Raw genomic sequence first — 16836 nt, forward strand, 5'->3', positions numbered from 1 at the left:
TCTAATTCCTCCAAAATGTCTTTTGCCTTAAACTTCTTCAAATTCTTTCCCTAGCAACAGGAGTTGGCTTTTGAGGAGGATCTATTTCTCATATACACATACACAGAGAAGATTCTTTTCACTTCCATGATGGAAAACAAAACGCAAATGCTTGAGGCCGTTAATAAGAGGCTCTTTCCCCGCTCCAGGTTTGCACTGTCAGCAAAGCAAGTGCATATTTCAGCAAATTTCAAATTCTTACACTTTAGGGAGCATGCAAGCTTCAGACCCAGCTATTCCATCCACTGGAACACTCACTCAATCAATCACTATTACATTCAATCCCTAGTGCATATTAGATTATGTGCAACTGTTGTTGACCTGGAGCGGACCCTGGCCTAGGCATCTACTTAGAACTTGGACTCTTGATGCCTCTCTAGACCAGCTCGGAACGATGGGAACCACCTCCCACCTCAGGGAGTTTTAACTTCTAACCGTGAAACCTGTCCAGACAAGTACAAAGAGGAATATGTTCTGGGATCATTTCTTTCTAGCTTGTTTCCTAATAATCTTCTGGAGGTACTAAATGCCAATCCCAACCTCCTCCAACCCCATGCAGAGCAAAAAGACAGGCATTCCTGTATACAGAGATGACATCTGATTATCTCAAATTATAGGTGACCAGAAAATAAATTGGCCATGCCAGCCAATTATTTCCAGAAAGAGAGCCCACAGATCAACTGTCCCAGGTTTAATGTGCTATCTCTGAAAGGTATTCTACAATTTAACCGATTTATAAATAATAACCCAGTACAAGTTACTTCATTTAGTTACCTTGGCACTAACAGAAAGTTTGTTTTGGACAAGGTCCTGACAGTAGCATTGCCCAAAGCCAGGCATTCTCTGGTGCTTTGCCAAGATTTTATTTGGCTGTGGCAAGGGTCTGGTTATACCAATCTTAAATATTCTTAGCCATGCCCGAGGACTAAAGGGTCTCGGGTTCGATTCCAGTCAAGGGCACGTATCTTGGTTGCAGGTTCAATCCCCAGTTGGGGGCATGCAGGAGGCAGCTGATCAGTGTTTCTCTCTCATCGATGTTTCTAGCTCTCTATCCCTCTCCCTTCCTCTCTATAAAAAATCAATAAAAATATATTTTTAAAAAATATTCTTAGCCATGGGCACTACTTCAGCCATGGTCAATGGGGGAGGCTTTGGGGGCCTGGTTTGCTCATTCATTTATGCACTGGAATGAGCTCAAGGCAACTTCAGGAGAGAGTCCCAGTCCTGCTGGTGGACAGTGATGGGAGGGGTCAGCTTCCAAAGGGATGCCAACCTCATCCCAGCTGGATTATCAGTTAACACATGTGGACAGGCACTCAGAAGGCAACAAAGAGTGCTGAGCGCTGCCTTTCGGGTCCAGCTAGGAAGGACGGCTTAAATGCCCTCCACTAAATATTTATTTAAAAGCCTTGCTGAGAAATAACACCATTCAGAGAGGATTGCTTGAAGGATAAGCAGTTCATCGACTCTCCCAGAGTGTCTAACACCAATCCCTGGATCCTGCCAGAGCAGCTGAAGCACGGATACCTGGAGTGCATCACATAGGCCCCAGCAGAATTGCTTTTGCTGAACTGTTTTTGGTGTGATGCCATCAGCATTTTTTAATGTAATTACAAGAAACAGTCCCATGAAAAGCATCATTATATTTGGGGGAACAAGGCTGTTGAAGACATTGCTCATTACATCACACAGTGTTTTCATTATTAAGTATCCTCAGGGGTAACTCTGTCTGAATTTAGTACTAAAAATAGTAGTACTTCTCCCGGGCAATTGGTTTACTTCTCTGTGGCATAATTTTCTAGAGGGTGCTGTGAGGAACACCAGAGCAAAAGGCAATTGATTGGTGTTCCATGAAAAAGAGGTTCCCTAGTTAAAAAAAAAAAGTAAAAATCTCTAGGGGAAAACCCGTTGTTTTTTTGTTTATACGACAGGACTGCTCTGAGTCACTGATGTGCATTATACAGGGGTGGGCAAAAGTAGGCTTACAGTTGTAGTACACATAAATAATACAATAGTTAATAAGTAATAATATAAGAATAAACTCTGTGTTTTGCATATTCACAACTATAAACCTTTTTTGCCCACTCCTGTATATTGTGATAAAGTGTGACACTTACTTGGTAACTGGGGATGATTCTAACAGGCCACCGTCTTTGTGTTGGGTCCTTACCATAGAAGCCGATATAGATATTTATATGCCAAAACCATCCTTTCCTCCTCACCCCTGAGACTTCTGACTTGCCCTGCCCAGCTTCCCTTCAGCCTGGTGTCAAGACCTTAGATGTCCTCAAGTGTGACTCGATGACTGTTGGGTCTTCTCTATTTCTCCCTCTCCCCTCTGCCCCACCCCACCCCACCTGGCTGTACCCCAACACAGCACCCAGACTCAGCAGAGATGTCTGCATCTTCAGCCGCTCCACCTCTGACCTGGGCGGCTGCTGCTTCTCTCCCTTCTCCCAGAATGTCTGCTCCGGTCCCCAGTCTCCACTGCTCCAGCTTCTCCGGATCTGTCTATTTCTTTGTTTTCTCTTTGTTACTTGGTTATTTCTGGCAGATTTCAGAAGACTTTGAGGGAAAATGCTGGCATTTACAGACATCGTGAGGTAGTCAAGCTTCTGCTTTCCTTTTATATAAGGACCAGACTAATCAGGGGGGCAGAATTTCCTCTTGCAGTATTTATCTTCTTTTTTTTTAATGTGTGTTCATTATTAGAACTCCAAGTTGGCCACCTTACAAACAAAGAGATGTTTTGTGCCCAACACCACCACCATCATCTTCTAGATCAAGGCTAAAGGAAGATTCTAGAAAACTGCATTCTGATTGGGGCAGGGACCATTCCTGATCAATTCCCCTTTCTTAGCAAAAGAAGCTTACATTTTTAGTGGGCATCTAGCCACCCAGAATGAATGCTATATTTCCCAGCTACCTTTGCAACTAGAAGTAAACACGTGATTAAGTTCTTGTCAGTGAGATGTAAGTGGAGTTGGCATTTGTAACTTCTAGCAAGTATCCTTAAAGGCTTGCTTTTCTTACTCTATCTCTTCTTTCTGCTGGTCAGCATGTGATGCAATGGCTGGAGCTCTTGTAGCCATATTAAACCATGAGGTGGCATGCCAAGCTGGTGATTATGAACCTACCATACAGTCCTACACCCCCTAACTCTGGACCTATGTATGTGAGTGAGAAATAAATATGCACCTAGTTTAAGCTCCAGTTATCTGGGGGGGCGGGGGGGGGCGTTTCTGTGACTCACAGCCCTTCTTTGTCCTAGTTAAAACACTGGCTAACTGGAGTCTTCCTGGAAGAAGAAAGAGCCTAGGATTCATTGTCAAGGTTGAAGGGAGCCTCTAGAATCAAGGAAACTGAAGGCTTATAAGAGTTAATAAATCTAGTGCTTGCTTCGGCAGCACATGTACTAAAATTGGAACGATACAGAGAAGATTAGCATGGCCCTGCGCAAGGATGACACGCAAATTCGTGAAGCATTCCATATTTTTAAAAAAAACAAAAAAATAAATAAAAATAAAAAATAAAAAGAGTTAATAAATCTACCCACATTGGAGTTAATAAAATGATGGAGGTGGGATTTCAACTCAGGTAATCTGACTCCAGAAACCAAATGAGTGACCCTGGATTCGTAACGGTTAGTTCCTATACAACAGTGATTAAAACAAGACAAGTGTCTGTTGGTGTTTTGTTTTGTTTTGTTTTGTTTTGTTCTGAATTTAAAAAAAAACACTAGAAGCTGACAATCCAAGGCTATTTGGCATTCCCTCAATCCTTTGGGTCCAGCCTATTGCTCTGCTATGCTACAGTATGTCTCTCATTCTCATGTTCTAAGGTTGCTGCTAGAGTTCCAGCCATCACATCGGCCTAGCTGTGTCTTTGGCCCAACACTCTTATCTCAGTGAACTGGGCTGGACCAAGTATGAGCCCAGTGTAGAGATAGTTAATGCCTAGATTCGGCCTATCCTGCCCCAGCTGCTGTGTAGGAAATAGTGGGAGGAAATGCCCCTATTTCCGGGGCTCAGTAAACATCCTTGGTTGTGCCCTGCCCTTGAGAGAAGAGTGAGGAAGAACAGTGTTTAAATGTGTCTCTTAGCAATGGTTGCATGACTTGGATTTGAACAAGGGTTGATTGACTCCAAACCCCTTGTTCTTACCACTGCACCACACCACCTTACCCAACATTATCCTTCAGTAGTTACTCAAATAAATAAATGGGGCCCATAAAGGTAAGTGGCAGAGATGTTTCTAAAGCTAGGCAAGTGTCCCAAGGGTCCCTGCCACCTGAGCCAGGAGGCACCCTGGCACTGCAGTGAGAGTAAGTGCTCTGAGTGACTCCGTGATGGAGGGAAACCTACAGGACCCAACAGACAAGAATGACTTCATGATGAATCACACTGGGGCCTCACTTGGGTGGTTAGAAGAAGGAGACAGCTCAGAGGGATCTTTCGAATTCGATGATGTCTCCATTTTCCTATCAAATGTGTCCTTCCTGGGGAAGGCACAACAACCCATGAATGGTGGCCACTTCCTTTCACTCAATAAGGGGCTTGCTTCCTCCTACCCTAGACCTTCTCCTGGTGGAGAGACTGAAACAGGACACTTTGACCCCATCCCTATGGACATTTGTCCCCCAAGGACATTTTAATGTACTGCAGGCTTTGTCTCTTCTCCCTTTCTGTTGCTTTACATTCACTCTACATCACAGCCACCATAGAAAACTTCCTGTGGCAGAAACAATAATTGATAAGAATGTTTTTAGTGGGGAAAAAAAAGAAGCTGATTAATCAGTTGAGGAATCAGCTCTTCCTATACTATTTACACAAAGTTGAATTGACCCGAGTAGAAATATTTTTAGAAAATGAAAATGGAATGAGTTAGAATGCTTTCATGTGTCATGGGTAGAAAATTGATTACAGGAGGAGAAACATACCAGTGCCTCCAGAGGAAGGGAAACTTGCCCTAGCACTGAGCGCTCAGGTAAATTTCTCACAGGGAAGTTCCACGTGCACCTCCAGGGCTTCTTAGACATTGGAAGTCACCAACTTCTCTGTGGATCTGATGAAATGTGTGAACAGGCTCCCCAGGAAAAGCATGTTCAACCATGCAATCACATTTTTTTCATTCAATTTCTGGAAATTCATAGGCTCTAGAAGTCCATCCATGGATTCCAGTTCAGGAACCCCAGTCACGTGACAGGGACACTTGCCTGAAATCCGTGCCAGGTGAGGAGAAGGCAGAGAGGGAGAAGGGAGGGGAGATTTCCTACAGCCTGATAAGGAACCACATTCAGGGATCCCCAAGATGTGGCTGGGTTGAAATATGGCATCCTGTGCCTGTAACCCTTACCAAACATTCAGAATTTGAAATTTATAAACTCTTACGATGGTATCTTTTTGTACTTCTCGCCCTTCCTCCAACTTTTTAAATTAAAGACCCATTTTAATATATTTAACTAAAACTCAAGAGTGGTGACAAAGGGCATTTTGCCTTGATGTAGACCAAGCATGTCAAACTCAAAGGCTACAAATAAATGAGGCATGTGGCCTGCAGGACACGAGTTTGACATGCTTGATGTAGACTTAATGGCAAGGCTTAGCGGAGCTGGGGAATGAAAGAGAGAAAGTGAGAGCAGAAGCACCAGGCTGGGGCAGGATGACACACTCTGAATCAAAGCACTCGAATCCCTCTTCTTCCTGAGTTCATGAACCCTCACAGCAGAGGAATGAGAAGGGCTTTGATATCAGACAGACATGCCTTTAAATGTCATTTTGTCACTGTGTCACATGCCGCCTGCATGGCTTGGGCAAGTCATCACATCTGACCCACACGTTCTGTGTCTGGAACAGTGTACATACCAAATAAGCAAGGGTTCCCTTAGAGAACTTAGGTTTTAGGGATGTCTTAGTCCATTTGGGCTGCTATAACAAAAATTCCCCAGACTGTATGGTTTGAAAATAAACATTTTCTTTCTCGCAGTTCTGGAGGCTAGAATTCTGATATGAAAGCTCCCGCAGATCGGTGTCTGGTGAGGGCCCCCTTCCTGGTTCAGAGTTGGCCGTCTTCTTGCTGTACTCTCATATGGTAGAATGGGAAGGAAGCTCACTGAGGTCTCTTTTAACCATTCCTGATGACTCTACCCTCGTGACCTAAGCACCTCCCAAAGGCGCCCCCACCTACTAATACCATCACTTTGGGGATTAGGTTTCAAAATATGCGTTTGGGGAGGACACATTCATTCTGTAGCAGGGCCCTCAAGGCTGTGCTCTCTCACTTTGGGGATTAGGTTTCAAAATATGCATTTGGGGAGGACACAAACATTCATTCTGTAGCAGGGCCCTCAAGGCTGTGCTCTGAGATTCATTCAGGGTGGATGGAAATCTCAGACTTGTTCACAAAGACCTGCAACCCAGCAGCACAGCCCAGAACCATCCTCTAAGGCAGTGGTTCTCAACCTGTGGGCCGCGACCCCGTTGGCAGTCGAACGACCCTTTCACAGGGGTCGCCTAAGACCATCCTGCATATCAGATATTTACATTACGATTCATAACAGTAGCAACATTACAGTTATGAAGTAGCAACGAAAATGATTTTATGGTTGGGTCACAACATGAGGAACTGTATTTAAAGGGCCAGAAGGTTGAGAACCACTGCTCTAAGGAGAGGTTTGAGACTGGCATGGAGGCCATGTTCTTGTGGAAAAGGATGAAAGGAGAGATGTTAAAATAGTAGCGAGAGATGGAACAGAGAGTACCAAAGACAAGGCATGGTGCTTGGGGGAAGGGGGTGCTGCTGTAGGCATGTTGATGAAAGAACACTTTCTTAGTCTCATCTCCACCACTAGAAGTCAAATGAGTCCTGCCTGGGGTGCCAGAACCTTTCCACTTGCCTTTCCCTGTGTCCCGTCTGACCCTCCAGGAGTGGCGGAGGCTGGGTCTCCATGCCCAGCAAGGACAGCAACTACCACTCAAGGGGAACCACACTAGCCCAGACTTTTCCCCAGATGAGATCATTTCCAGAAAGAGAAAATGTTGCCAAGAGACAAGAGTTACCAAGAGGGGGGAGAGGAGGATGGCATATTGGGGCCATGTGGGGAAAGTTGAGTCCTGGTGCTGCTGACACCCCAAGATAGCAGAGAAATCCCATGCACAAGGTAGGGGCATCTTCCTTCACAGCCCCCACCCCAAGAGCATTTATTCTGAGAGAGCACATCCAGGTCCTCTATAACCTAAAGGTGCCACACTGGTCCATGCTGATGTACCACCCAGGCCCCCTCTACCTCCTTTGGGAATCCTTCTCCCTGTACATCAAACTAGCCTGAGCATTGAATCCAAATGTAAGAAAAGGGTACGCAAGCAAGGACTCAGTGCCTCTCCACGCTGATTCCTACCCCACCCCCTCCCCAGCCCTCATCTCAGGCTTGCCCTCTCCTTGGCAGAGCTCAAGACAGGCTTATTTCCCCCAAGGTTGTCACAGACCAATTTTCTAAACTGCGTGAAAACAGAAAACAAACAGAAAACCAAATCCACCAAAAGCTTGAGTCTCGAGAACAGCTTGGCAGGCGGGAGCAACGTGCTAACAATTTCATGCTGTTTTAAGAGTTTCTAACTAAGCAACATGTACCAACAACCAGATGTGCCCTGATACCAAGAGAAGAGAACATGGGCTTCTAGAGACAGACAAAGATTGGTAAAACAGGAAAACACTCATCAGGAAACGGAGCTTCCAAGCACGCTGGGCCTGCGGTTGGGGGAGGCAGCCTCTGTCAGCCGGCCCTGCAGACTCGCTCACCCAACCGTTCATTCAGTTCAGCCACCGGTTTTTGCCCAGCGCCTTCTTTGTGCCGGTCACTGGGCTGCGTACTTGGGCTACCAAGGAGATGCTCAGAGCCTATACCAGACCAGGGCAAGGAAACAGACATAATTGCAACACAAACGGATCTGGAATGGAGGAAAGAAGCCCAGGAAAAGGAACCTGATTTCGTTTGTGTGGGAATCACGGCACTTCTATTCAATGCATTTCAACATCTATTTATGGAGTTCTTATTCTATTCTGAGGATGCAGGAGGGAAAAGTCAGATATAGTTCCCTTTCCCATTGAGTATGGAAGGCAGCAGTCATCCCAGAAGTGAATAGAAACCTGCTAACTGTGCCTGCAGCAGGTGGCTCTAGAGTGTTTACTCAGCACCTACTATGTGCAGGAGGCAGAAGTCGGCACAGCATAGATGCACACCAGCCACAAGTTGCACTGCCTTTGAAGGAGGCCAGCCCCATCTCTTGTTTAAAGGTCTATGGCTGCCAGAACCGGTTTGGCTCAGTGGATAGAGCGTCGGCCTGTGGACTCAGGGGTCCCAGGTTCGATTCTGGTCAAGGGCATGTGCCTTGGTTGCAGGCACATCCCCAGTGGGGGGCGTGCAGGAGGCGGCTGATCGATGTTTCTCTCTCATCGGTGTTTCTAACTTTCTATCCCTCTCCCTTCCTCTCTGTAGAAAATCAATAAAACATATATATATATATAAAAGGTCTATGGCTTGCGAATGGGCCTTAGTTTCCCAAAGGGATGAGTCTCTGTAATCGGGGCCCCACCTAACTCTGAGAACCACAGTGCCCCACAGAGGCCAGGGCCCTTGGTTCTGAGCTGACCCATAAATCCCCATAGAATGGGATGGGGACTGTCCCAGGACAGACACACATTCATCACCCTACTTTAAATTTATATCCCTTTAGCTTAGCTTATCATCTGCTTGCTTGCAGTGCACAACAATGAATATTTTTATTAGTCCTGAAATTATTGTGAAATAACAGTTATATTGCATGTTGGGTTTGGACTTATTAATCTGATACATGTAAACATGTAAGTTATAATCTCTGTAATGCTCTATTTTTGTATTTCTTTTTCCTTTATTATTCTTATTTTTAAGCTTTTCTCTTTTTTTTTCTTTTTTTTTCTTAAAAAGTAGCTGCTGGCCCAAGCCTCCCCATGAGGTCATAGTCCTCCTGCGCCTCAGGGAGTCCCTGCTCCCTGGCAAAGTCCATTAGCTCAGGCTTAATGTCTCCTCAAGGCAGTGGCCCCACTTTATGAGGGCTGTGCTTGTCACCTGGTAACTTGTTTATTGCACCAGCTCCTGGAGGATGGGCGTGAAGGTCACAAGTAGGTGGGAATTGCACACCTCAGGCCGAGCCTCCCCCTGGTCATTATTTTACCAGAATGACCTCTGGGGGGTGGAGGGCCTGTAGCGCTTCTGAGCTAACACATGACAGCCCGTACAAAGGAACTGCAAACAGGCCCTAATTAATGGGTTTGCTTAGAGCTATTTCCCTGTTTAGGGACTTCATCCCAATAATTGCAGGCTCCATAATCATGAATCAGTCACTGCCACTTTTCTGGGTGCTGACCACAAGCCCAGCTCTATTCCAACAACTGTGAGGAGAGGAGAGCGGAGACCAGGAACTCAGACCTGTGCCTGGGGCTTCATTTCCATGAGCCCACCCGTCCTCACAGTGACCTGAGAGAAGGCATTCATTGGTATCCTTTTTAGATCAGCAAACTGAGTCTCAGGGAAATTAACTAGCTCAAGGTTATCAGCTCATAAGCAAGAGAGTCAGAATTTGAACCTGGGTCTGGCTGGCTCCAAAGCCTGGGCTCTGAGAGGCAACAGACTAATTGCTCATGATGAGGGTGGACCAGGCACACTCTCTAGACCAGCCGTGGGCAAACTACGGCCCGCGGGCCAGATCCGGCCCGTTTGAAATGAATAAAACTAAAAAAAAAAAAGACCGTACCCTTTTATGTAATGATGTTTACTTTGAATTTATATTAGTTCACACAAACACTCCATCCATGCTTTTGTTCCGGCCCTCTGGTCCAGTTTAAGAACCCATTGTGGCCCTCGAGTCAAAAAGTTTGCCCACCCCTGGTCTAGACCCTAGGACTCCAGGCATGATGCAGAAACACAGGGCCGAGGCCCCAAGGGAAGATGTCCCAAAGGAGTGGCAGCATGCCTGACGGGTGGGGAGAATTATACATGTTTAACAAATTGTACTTGGACACTTTCTCCAACCACTAAGTCCAGGTTTGGAAAGGATTGTGGAAACTGCGTCTCACTGGGGGCCAATAAGGGATTAGTCAAATGTCCAAAGAGGACGTGTAGACACACACATACACACACACATACAGTGCCTGCAACGGGCACAAGAAAAAAGGACCTCAGTGGGCAGTGACACATTGGCATCAGGCACTGGTGGGGATTAGGGTGAGGGCCAAACCAAGAGGAGGAGACGTGGAGCCAGTGAGTCCTGTGACCACCCTGGACCTGGAAGGTTGGCAGCTCCTGGGGAATGTCTCATCCAAGTGCCCAATTTAGACCTTGTCCCAGAATATGAGGAATGCCAGGGGTGGAGGAGAAGGGCCAGGAGATGATGAAGAAAGAGCAGGGGCTGACCAAGAGCTAGCTGGGCCCTTTCTCCTTTACCAGTCATCCCAGCCATGCCCCCACCTCTAAGCTCTCCTTCCTTGACCCCTAAACACACACTAGCCAGGAGTTCGGACCCCCAACTCCATGGAAAAAAATGTACATCACAATCCTACACAAGTTCAACCATGAATCTTTCCCCACTGATGTCTCCCCTAGGCAAGACTCAGGGTCCTCAGGCCAAGTCTGGGCCGAGTCAGAGGTAGACAAATGAGAGCCGGCCAGACCCACACCAGTTGAGTGAGGTACGTGTGCTAGCCAGAGGGGCATGTGTGCTAGCCAGGGGGGCAAGCTGTTCTTTCTTAGGCTGGGATGAGAATATGAGCCTGGCCCCAGAGGCCACCAAAGCCCATCTTCCAGGGTTCCCAGGACCTGACACACTGTCCAACAATCCAGCATACAACTTAGCCAAAGATCTGTGTTTCTGAATTAGATTCCAGATTGAGCTGCTGGCACATAGGACCAGGCCAATTCTTCCTCTAGTGGCCAGGCCTCTCAGTCTCCAAAGCAAGTGTACTCCATCACAGAGAACAGACTCGGAACCAGTGGCCAGGCCCTAGCTGAGATGTGATCCGCCAAACCCCTAACAGTCAGCAAGGCCCAGCCTGTCTCCATCTACCAGTCAATACCGATCATCTGGAACCCTACCTCAGCCCTGCACAAAATCTGCCCTGTTCTGAAGCTCCTCCCTCCCACTCGTCTTCCCCTCCCCTGGCTTCTCTCCCGATCTTCCAGAGAACCTCTGACTATTCCTGCCCACAACGAAGTTGTCTTCGAGGCAAAAAGCCCTTTTATCATTTTAATTTACCACCAGCTACTGAGGTTTCTCTTGAGAGTCTTCCCCACACCATGTCTAGGTGCCTGTGGGGAAAGATGCTCTTGAAAACCCCACTCTCCCCACAGCAGCCCATCAGGAAGGAGGCAAGAGAGAACAGAAAACAGAAGGAGAGAGAGAAGAGCTTGGATTTCCTGAGACTTGAATCCCAGAAGAAACACAAAACCAAGTCCGTGACCTTTATTAAGCTGCGGTGATTTATTATTCTGGGAAGACAATGGTATCAGGAAGGAGAGGGGGAGGACTTCCCGCAGTAGATATTGTGAGTGTGTGTTCTTGTGGGGGGCGTGCCAGCTCTCCAGCCTCTGCTGTGCCTACGGGGTCTGCCCAGCACATGGCCCCATGAAGGGGGCACTCACCTTCTGGGCACCCAGAGAAAATGAGCATGGCCTCGGGATTCGGCTCAGCCTATTCTTCAGCCTGCACAAGCCCTTCTGGGCTTTCCTTGAGGCTAACTGGGTGAGAGACTGCTTCAGGGAAGAGACCGGCACCAGCTTAGATCTTCAGTGGGCCAAGCTAGAGGGACGAGCAAAGGGTCCCCCTCCTGATCATCCTGAGCGTCTCTGACATCTCCAGCTCCCTAATCAGGCCTCTGCCTCCATTCCTCCCTTCTACATGCTCGCCTCTCTCTATCCTCCGCCTCCCTCTCTGTCTTCCCCCACCCTCTGCCTCTCTCTCTCCCCCTCTCCACCCTCCATCTGCACCCCTTCTGCACATCTCTCATGTGTCTGTGCCTCTTGCTGGCAGCTGGCTTTTCCCACTCTGCCTCCTTCTGCCCTCCCTCAAGGCCCCACACACTCTGAAGTCAGCAGGGGACGAGCTGTTTGGAGCTGAATGAACAGGAAACTGCACTTTTGACTCTGAACACGTTTCGGTGGAACAGGCTCTGCAGAAAGCCAGACACCAAGCTCAGACACTGAACAGCCGCTTCGGGGACATGCCACGGCTGCAACTATGAACCATGCTTTCCTCTCTACCCCCCTTTCCCTACATATGTCTGAGTCACCATCGGCTCAACACTGTCGCCTCCTGCCCATCAAGGCCTTTCAGCTCCCTTCCTCTTGGACACATGCAGCCTAAACTGAGCAAGAGACAGTGAGAGAAGAGGGTACTTCTGAGGAACACCCAGGAATCATCTCAACACCAAGGACTGCAGGAGAGCTGGAAGAGGTGAAGTGCAAGGGTTTTATCCACAGGCAATCCCCCCACAGACCCCTGCCAGTGCTAGGTTGGGGGTATTGAGCAACCCCTGTAGAACCCAGGGTGGTGCACCTCCCAGGGACAGGGTTCAAACAAACACTCAAGGACCTCACATCAGATGGCAGGGCCCTACTGAAGCCCTGGAGAAAATCTCAGAGCAGATTTCCTAACACTGAGAATTTAGAGTTGTCAAATAAAACATAGGATAGCCAGTTAAAATTGAATTTCAGATAAACAACAACTAATTTTCTACTGTAAGTACATCCCAAATATTGCATGGGACATACTTATATTAAAAACAGCTCATTGTTTATATGAAATTCAATTTTTACTTAGCACCCTTGTGTTATTTGCTAAATCCAGCAACCTTCTATAGCACTACCTGAATCACAGTCATGTTGGCAATGGTGAGAGAGTACCACAGCGTCAAAGGGACAAAAAAATCACAATCCCTGGCTCAGTCGAGCTCTCTGTCTTGACCCCTCTTGCCTCCATCTCATCTGATCCCTCAGCTGCTCCCAGCTCCTGTGGTCCAGATGTGACCAATGCTTTTGCCCCTTATTTCAGTTAAGTTGAGGTTGAATTTTCAAAAGGGACTTTATTAGAAAAGTAAAGAGGCACACAAATATTTGAATTCATAAAAGAGTATAGTAATTGTCACATGTAAGGAGATCAAATATCAAAGAGCCCTGAGACAGATAAGTCTAGACATGGTCTGGTCATTCCTTTCCTTTAGGTGTTCTTGGACCCATTGACTTGGAGCAAGGCTTTTAAGCTGGCTGTTCCTTCGGTGAGTTGGGCCAACATTCTGGTACAGGGGCTCTCCCTGGCTCTATACTGAAATCACCTAGGAAGCTTTTTGCTGCCTATTCAGGCCAATTAAATCAGAATTTCTGAGAGTAGGGCATTTAAAAGTTCCCCAGGAAATTCTAATATGCAGCCAGGGTTGAGAAACCATGCACATCAGAATCACCTGAGAACCAATAAAAAAAAAACTATTGGTGTTTGCATCCCACCCTCAGAAATTCTGATTTAATTGATACAAGGTGCTTCCTGGGCATTGGGATTTTCAAAAGCTCCCTCGGTGATTTTAATGTGCAGCAAAGTTTGAGAATCATAGCTCCTCACACTTTAATAGACTTAAAATCTCCCAGTGCCCTAGCCGGTTTTGCTTAGTGGATAGAGCATCGGCTTGCACACCCAAGGGTCCCAGGTTCAATTCCGGTCAAGGGCACATACCTTGGTTGCAGACTCCTCCCAGGCCCGGGCCCTGGTCAGGGCGTGTGCAGGAGGCAACCAATCGATGTGTTTCTCTCACATCGATATTTCTCTATGTCTTTCCCTCTCTCTTCCACCCTTTCTAAAAATCAGTGGAAAAATGTCCTTGGGCGAGGATAAAAAAAAAAAAAAATCTCCCAGGGACCTTGCTACAACGCAGGTGCTGACGCAGTAGGTCTGGGGTGGGGCCTGAGATTCTGCATGTCTAACAAGTCCCAGTTGATACGGTGCTAGTCCTTGGGCCATATTTTGATTAGAAAGTCATAGATCAGGGGGCTTCAAGCCTGCCTGTACATTGGAATCACCTTGGGAGCCCTGAAAACTAGTCCCACCCCAGAGATTCTGATGTAATTGGTCTGAGGTGGGGCCTGGGCATCAGGGATTGTAAAAGCTCCCCCCAGGTGATGCTAATGTGCAGCCTTGGCTGTACACCAACATCTAGGCGTCATTTTACAAATGGCCCTGTGACCCCCCGAGGGGAATACCACTCTCCACAAGCTGTTCTGACTTCCCTCTGTTCCCTGCCCCAGCTGGGAACTTTCTTCCCTTGCCTCAGAAGGCCATGCCCTCTAGTAAAAATTCCCCTTTTCCCACTTCGGCCTGAATAATGCCTCTAATTCCCAGCTCAGTTGCAAAAGAGAGATTGACACAATCCCTGAGACCAATGACTGGTCAGAACCCGCCTACCCCGCTTTGCTCTGTTACCAATTGTTCCCTTTGCTCAAGTAGCCTTCGATGCCTCTGCCAGAGGAACCGTGGGCCAGAGTCACACACTCTGCTTCGACAGGACATAATCAATCAAAAGTGCCGAGCAGTTTATACTACTTGGTAGTTCCCAAGCCAGGCTATCACACAACCTCTCCCCTCTCCTACAACCATCCTTTGGAAATGAAGTTGTGGTGACTTGTGGGAGAAGAAGCAGGCTACAGAGAACCCAAAGAACAATGTGGAATTGAGGGAATTATGACTCCCTCTTGGGTGTGACTTCCATGAAATTATTCACGAATTTTTTTTTCATAGGGGATGACCATAAATATCATCTACAATGCATCTTCTTCAGTCACTATCATCTTCTGCCCTGTGTCTTCTGTTAGGAGTTGGATGTTTCTGATAGAAATTCGAATCCATGTCCTGGATGTACGGCGTTTGTATAAAATATGAACTCTAATGTGTAGAATTTGCAGGTCGCTGAAGTGTCACAGTCTACTGAAATGGGTCTGGAATCAATAAGGTACACATCAAACTCAATTGTGTTTAATTTTCATTGCTACCTAGAGGAAAGCCTAGCATAGCCCTACACGAGTGAAATTAAACATGAAAGCCTGTCTGAAGTGTAGAAGCGATACTTAAAATGACCTGTAAATAGGGTAAAACATGGCAGCCCGGCCCATCACAACATTACTGTTCATTTTTCTTTCCATAGTGGAGGTGACGGCCGCCATAAGAAAATCAGAAGAGACATGAGCACATTGCAGATCTAAAGGGGAACAAAGTGTTTTCAGTTACACACCAGCAGGACTTTCCTCTCTGCACACCCCTGGGGTCTCTTCCAAGTGCAAAATCACACTCTGCCCTTCAGCAGAGAGCAAAGAAGGAAGGTGAGTAAAACAAGGCCCTCCTGAACTTGGCCAGCCCCCACCCCCACGCAACCCCACCTAAGTTCCTTGGCCGGTGAGATAATAGAAGGTTCAACTCTAACAGCTGACATGGGCGGGGGGCAGACGCCCACTCGGGGCACTTCCAGCTGACACTGACCTTTCAGTCATGGAAACATTCCCCAGACCGACACTAATCGGGGGCACATCTGGCGTTTGGACTGTGTCCAGATGGGGTTTGTGTTAGTCGAGTCAGCAAGATAACCCGCTGGGGAAGCAGGGGAGGGGAGAATGCAATGCTGCTGAGAGCAATCAACATCTTTGGCTGTGTGTGTATGACACGTGGTCATGCTATGGCCAGTGAGTCATAGAAGAGAGACCACCTAATCCCTGTCCATCCACTCTCCCTACCCCCACCAACGGAGGAGAAAACTGGAGAGACCCAGAGAGCCAAAGCAACTTCCCCAGGGTTCCACAGCTGGTCGGGGCAGTCTAAAACCCCAGTGTTCCGCTCCCACTATCACACACTTCCCATGTTTCTACACGCTTTCCAAGTGTAGAGTAGTGCATTGTATCTTGAGATAATATGCCAAGAGCTAAGGTGATGACAAGAATCCAGCTGTTTCTTCTCTGCCAACTTCCTGTGACTTGTAAATGTAAAGGACAATTTTCCAAAGCAATGACAAATCCCCACCCCAGTTCTTTCACTGCAGCTTCTTTTTTGGATTTGAAAAGAGGGGCTGCCTTTCCTGACTGGTTTCTGGACTTTTTTCAGAAATAAACAAATACCTCCCATCCCCAGCACCAGGAACTGCAATGGAGAAGAAGACCTCTCGGTATTGAAGGTCCAGCCACACGGATCAGGAATGACCAAGGATCTTGGTCCGCTCTCATCATTTGCCCATACAAAGTCTGACACCTGTGGCAGTCATGAACAGCATTGCTAAAGAGGTAATTAGGAAAACCACAACCAGGATAAAAGGGATTATGTCCCCACTCACCCACACAGAAGGCTGTCTCCAGCTGTCAGAGGAAAGTTCTTTCCATGGCCCGCAGAGTGTACATCCCATTCATAGGCACCATGTTTCAAGCCCACATCAATGATCCTTTCCTGTAAAAAACCTCCAGGCAAACATAAAGATGGAAATTAGGAATCTCATCCATCTGCTCAAATCAGAGACTAACTGTATCTTCTCATATAAAAACTGCAGAGATCAATTCATCCTTCTCTTTAGTTGTTATAAACACATAAAGAAACGGAAATAATCCAGGCAATAATAAGACCCACATTGCCCTGACTGGGTGGCTCGGTTGGTTGAGTGTTGTCCTGTATACCAAAAAGCTGTTGGTTGGATTCCTAGTCAAGGCACATACCCACATACCTAGGTTGTGGATTCAATCCCTGGAGGCAA

The 16836-nt window shown here is 47.0% G+C and overlaps 1 long non-coding RNA gene across 2 annotated transcripts in view; it reads right to left on the reverse strand.

Moving 5' to 3' along the window:
• The window catches only part of LOC106725832, a 48742-nt gene extending 32198 nt beyond the window's left edge, over positions 1-16544 (reverse strand). For both annotated transcript variants that reach the window (XR_001361812.1, XR_001361813.1), the window contains exon 1: positions 16426-16544. This is a non-coding gene — a long non-coding RNA (uncharacterized LOC106725832). The remainder of the gene's footprint in view (positions 1-16425) is intronic.
• Between the last annotated feature and the right edge of the window lie 292 nt (positions 16545-16836).

The sequence above is a fragment of the Myotis brandtii genome, unplaced genomic scaffold (assembly GCF_000412655.1).
Source record: "Myotis brandtii unplaced genomic scaffold, ASM41265v1 scaffold191, whole genome shotgun sequence".
NCBI lineage: Eukaryota > Metazoa > Chordata > Mammalia > Chiroptera > Vespertilionidae > Myotis > Myotis brandtii.